We start from the raw sequence: 5,612 nt of genomic DNA, 5'->3' as shown, positions 1-5,612 counted from the left end.
TAATTATTTCAGACTTTGTAGATTCTGCTAACAATAACGCAGACTTTGGAAATGTCCCAGAAGCTGTCTGCTAAATAGAAACCCTCTGTGCACCTTATGATTTATATTGACTATTCCCCTTCCCAAATTCCACAGGCACTTTCCTATCACCTTCTTCTCCTCATTCTCCTTCCACAGCCTGCGTATCCTTTATTTTCTTCTCTGTTTCATCCTGCAAATTTGAATTTGAAAATTCTCCTACTTTCATGATTAATTCCCCCTAAAAATGTTAAACCCATATTTACCTTATAGCCCAGAAATTCCACCTTTAGGTATTACTCAACAGAAATGAACACATATATCTACAAAAAGACTTGTACAAATATATTCATAGTAGTTTTGTTCATAATAGCAAATTTGGAAACTGCAAATAACCCAGATGTCCATCAACATAATCTGGATAAATAGGCTGTGGCATATTCATGCAATGGAATACTACTCAACAATAGAAGAGAACCAACAACTAGTCTTCAGAAGACATAGATATATTGTGCTGCTTGAAAGATGTTGGAAACAAGAGAGCCTATGGCATATTTGTATTTACACAAAATTGAAGGACATAGGCGATGCTAATCTATGGTGACAAACATCAGTAGTACAATGATAGCCTTTGGCTGGGAGGGCTATGGAGATTGACTGGAAAGGACTGGAGGAAGCTCTATGGGATGATGGAAATGTTTTGTGACTTGACAGCAGTGTGTGCTATATGAGTGTCTGCATTTGGGAAAACATCAAACTGTAACATTTAAGATCTGTGCATTTCACTGCATGTAAATGAAAATTCAATTTAAAATAAAAACATGAAAGGAAGCACATTCTTTTTCTAGCCCTCAGTTTGCTCATTTCCTATCACTCAGGCATGATGCTTTCGTAATACAATCACCTCCCTTCAAACTTACTGTCAGAAAGACAATGTAGTATCTGTCCGTTACACATCTTTGTGTTTATTTGGATCAATGGTTTACATCTCCCAGTTTTCAAGTCTAGCAGTAGGCTTAAAGTACTGTGTTTGTTTTCAGTTTAAAGTATTCTACACATTAGACCAGGCGTCCCCAAACTACAGCCCTCGGGCCGCATGCGGCCCCCTGAGTCCATTTATCTGGCCTCCCTGTCGCACTTCAGGAAGGGGCACCTCTTTCATTGGTGGTCAGTGAGAGGAGCACAGTATGTGGCGGCCCTCCAACGGTCTGAGGGACAGTGAACTGGCCCCATGTGTAAAAAGTTTGGGGACGCCTGCATTAGACAAGAAAGCTATTTCGAGGGATTGCTGAACTTCCAGTGCTTCTGATATCGTGGCCAGTGCTTCAGTCACCAGTGAAAGTTGTCCTGATATGTATGTATTTACTTATGTGTTTATTTGAGATAGGGTCTTGCTCTGTTGCCCAGGCTGGAGTGCAGTGGTATAATCATAGCTCACTATAGTCTCAAACTCCTGGGCTCAAGAGATCCTCCCACCTCCACCTCCTGAGTAGCTGCGACTACAGGTGTGTGCCACCATGTTCGGTTAATTTTTAAATTTTTAGTAGAGACGAGGTCTCACTGTGTTGCTGAGGCTAGTCTCAAGTTTTCGGGTTCAAGCCATCCTCCTGCCTCAGCCTTCCAAAGTGCTGGGATTAGAGGTATGAGCTGTTGCCCCCAGCTTGTAGTTATTTTTTTGAGACAGCTTTCTGCCTTTCTTTTCTGTCTTCTCTCACTCACCTCTACATGCAGGATTGTGTGGGTGTGTATGTGAACACACATAATATTTTTTTAAAATCTGTTCTCAGAAATATCTGAGTCTCTTTCTCTAATGGAATTTTCAAACTAATTCAGTATTTCCCTTGATATGTCTCTCTCCCCTACTAAATGTGGGGCTCTCTTGAAGGTGGGAAGTATCTAATTCATTTTGCTTTCCTATCGTCCAGCACAGAATCTGCAAAAATACAGACATTCAGTAAAGCTCGTTAAATAAATTAATAAATGACCCTGTTTTTTTTCTGATGTGTCTGATGATGTGAAAAAGAACTACATTGAGGGGCAAGAACTTTTGACTGAGTTGTGTTTTGCAATTATAATATCTGTCCCCTCAAATCCATCACACTTCCTGTACTCCTCTTTACTTCTTTCTATGACTATTTTTTAGCAACACCAGAGTAGTGTAAGTGTTCCTACAATTTCACACTATAGAATCCTTTGAAAAAATATGACATTATAAAATGAAAGCAATTTGCACCAGAAAAGGGATTACAGAGTTTTGCACCTTGAACTTTTACTTTATTGAAGTCAATGTTTTTTTTTTTTTTTTTTGAAAGGCTTCCCAAAACAAAATATGTTCAGAATGGATTGGCCTTAAAATGTAATATTTAAAACAGCAACATGTCTGACAGATCCCAAATATGAAATATGTCCATTTCTTTTCTCAAGGAGCAGAAGGCAACATAAAGCAGCTACAAGAATTAATTCACGGAGATAGTTGACATTTTCGAGCTGACTACCTCTTAGAGAAAATGATGTCATTCTCCAGCAGCCTAATGACAGTCATCAGCCTGAGAGGACACATGCTAATAAGGTTCATTGCTCACCTAGTTTTCTTCTTTTTTGTCTAGCCAGAGTGTCCTTGGATGCCCATAATTTGGCATTGTACTCCTAGAATCATTTTTAAGAGAGACTAGAGTATGAAACTTTAGAAATATTATTTTTTTCTAATCAGAAAATTGAATTAATCTTTCTAACTTCTTTCAGTAAGTCAAAGTCATGTTTTCAGTTTATTCATAAGTATCCAAATTCTAGTTGACCTTTCTAAGATGTTGGCTCCAGTGTTTAAATTGTGAAAGACCATTGCCTCAAGATGCTGGGGCAACTCCGATAATGAAAAAGTATGATGCAGTAAAAATCTAAAATTTCATTCTCAACCACAAAGAATATTGAGTCTGAAACATGTAGAATACTCAGTATAGATATCCTAGAGATGACTTTACTCCTGGACAAAAGTATGGCTTTTAAAGAAGTTTTAAGATAAATTTTCATCTATATTCAAATATGCAAAAGGGAGCAAGCAATATCAGCTTAAAAGTAGAGCAACATCAGCTCATCCACACCTTTCCAACCATGGCTTTTTTTGAGATGGGGTCTTGCTCTGTTGCCCAGGCTAGACTGCAATGGCATGATCTCTGCTCACCACAGCCTCCACCTCCCGTGTTCAAGCGATTCCCCTGCCTCAGCCTCCAGAGTATCTGGGATTACAGGCTCCACCATGCCTGGCTAATTTTTTTATATTTTTAGTATAGGCAGGGTTTCAGCATGTTGGCCAGGCAGGTCTCGAACTCCTGACTTCATGATCTGCCTGCCTTTGCCTATCAGAGTGCTGAGATTACAGGCGTGAGCCACTGCGCATGGCCTTGACCATGGCTGTTGATTCTACCATCAGAACCTAACTCAAGGAGCAAAACATCTGTTGCATTTCCTAAGCCTTTCTGTTTTTGTCTCTCTCCTAATCAATATTACCAGCAAAGACGCTTCTGAGAAAATGTGTATTGGAGACTGGAGACTGGCATGAATCCACTGGAACCTCTACATCCCCTTTTCCTAGCAAGGCCAACTGGAAAACTTTCAACTGAGGGCTGTCATGAACAGGTAAAATGTCTTGGCTAACAAACAAAGGAGGTGAGCCATAGATTTTGAAAGAAATTGTTGTATTGCAAATATGGAAGGCCTGTATTTCAGAATGGTATTTATGGCTAAGGAGTTTCACCTTGTACTAACTTCGGCCACCTACACTTGATGGAAATGAACTTCTGGAAAAAGAAACTCATACTACCCCTAAATGAATGCTTGAGAATTAGATGGTTAGACCCAACTGACAGTGGAAGAAGAGTTTTCTTAGCAGCTGAAGTGCTCTAACTGGTCCAAGGGTTTTCTACGCCAGAGGGCAGGCCAGTAGGGTTACTAAATCAATAATCAATGGTGTTTTGCTGATATTATAATGAAAAAGTAGGTCCAAGTTGAATCTGTAGAAGCACAGATTTGAAAAAGTTAATAAATTAGATCATCTATAACCTTGGGAAAAATGTCCGATGTTTTATGTAGATGAAATTAATTCAGTTAACATTTATTTAACGCTAACTCTGTAGAAGTCCTCATCAATGCTCTGCGTAAGGAACAAAATAAGAGATACTGCTCTTACATTCAAGGGCATTCAACCAAAATGGTATATTAGGCTATCTACACAAATTACTTACGTTTTGTAAGGCACAAGTCATGTACACTTAAACCTCACAATAGTCCTACTAGTTGGGTGTTATTATTACTCATATACCTTTGCCTTTGAGTAAGCCTTTTCTTTTGTCTATGCCTGTTTGTTGTTTATCAAATGGGTATGTTATATTCATAAAAATAATAACTAACGTTTATTGGTTACTTACTATTCGCCAACTGTTTTTGAAGTATTAGCTAATTAAAGCCTTATAACAATACTGTTATATCTATCTCTTTCAGAAATGCAGCCACGTTAAGTGACTTGCCCAAGATCAGAGCTGAAACTCAAATTCTCTTGCTCCAAATCCAGTGCTCTTTCCAAGATACTGAGCAACTTGGCTTTGAAATGATAAGCAGCATGTCAAATAAGGAAAGGAGATGTAGAGTTCATTGGAGGAGTCATGACTTCTGGCTGCAGAATTGTGGAGGCTTTATGGAAGACATGACATTTTATCTGTGTGCCTTGATCATATGTTTGACCATGAACAGAGAAACCAGCACAATGAGCCTTCTTGACAGGTGACCCTCTAACCCTTTGTGAACATCACATTTTTATTCTTTCTTAATTCCAACATTTATTCTTGACAACTTTACAAATAAACAAATCCTGTTTACTAAATTGTTGATGTACTTTTTGTGTAACACAGGGCTGATTTTATCATTGAGAGTGGGACTCAAGGCTTCATTTAGGGAGGATTAGGTTTGATGTTTATTCACTGAGCAAGTCAGATTGGGTTTAGAGACATGTGTTATGATCTTGGCTTTTCCTGTTACTGCTTTCGGGTCTTTAGATGAGCATTTTGCTTTCTCTAGGTTCCTTCTTTATATAAAAAACAACTTCATCTTTGGACTTATAATAACTGTTGGTAGAGACAAGGAATATGAGGGTGCTTTGTGAATGGCTACCCAAATATAAAATATTATCATTATCATTCAGTATTAGAAAATATAGATTAAAATATTATCTAGATTTTCAGACATCATATAAGATTTCTTTTTCTTCAGGGAAAAGGAGAACCCCAAATATCAATTACAATCAGAATTTCACAGCAAATAAAAACTCCTGTGTGTTTTTGAAATTAATCCTTAAAAATTAATCCTTACTCTTTCAAAGTTTCACTAAAGAACTCTGAAGAACCAGGTGACGATGACATTTGATATCTGACCTTAATTTTTTTTTTTTTTCCCCCGAGACGGAGTTTCGCTCTTGTTACCCAGGCTGGAGTGCAATGGCGCAATCTCGGCTCACCGCAACCTCCGCCTCCTGGGTTCAGGCAATTCTCCTGCCTCAGCCTCCTGAGTAGCTGGGATTACAGGCACGCACAACCGTGCCCAGCTAA

At 38.6% G+C, this 5,612-nt stretch overlaps 1 long non-coding RNA gene across 1 annotated transcript; it reads left to right on the top strand.

Moving 5' to 3' along the window:
- The first annotated feature begins 2,041 nt into the window (after nt 1-2,041).
- On the top strand, nt 2,042-4,852 carry LOC141582859 (uncharacterized). Its single transcript, XR_012515773.1, has 3 exons — nt 2,042-2,587; nt 3,526-3,651; nt 4,513-4,852. It is a non-coding gene; the product is annotated as an uncharacterized LOC141582859 (long non-coding RNA).
- The last annotated feature ends 760 nt before the right edge of the window (nt 4,853-5,612 follow it).

The sequence above is a fragment of the Saimiri boliviensis genome, chromosome 1 (genome assembly GCF_048565385.1).
Source record: "Saimiri boliviensis isolate mSaiBol1 chromosome 1, mSaiBol1.pri, whole genome shotgun sequence".
Classification (NCBI taxonomy): Eukaryota; Metazoa; Chordata; class Mammalia; order Primates; family Cebidae; genus Saimiri; species Saimiri boliviensis.
Note: the sequence above shows the minus strand (reverse complement) of the source record. Positions and strands in the feature narration are given on the sequence as shown.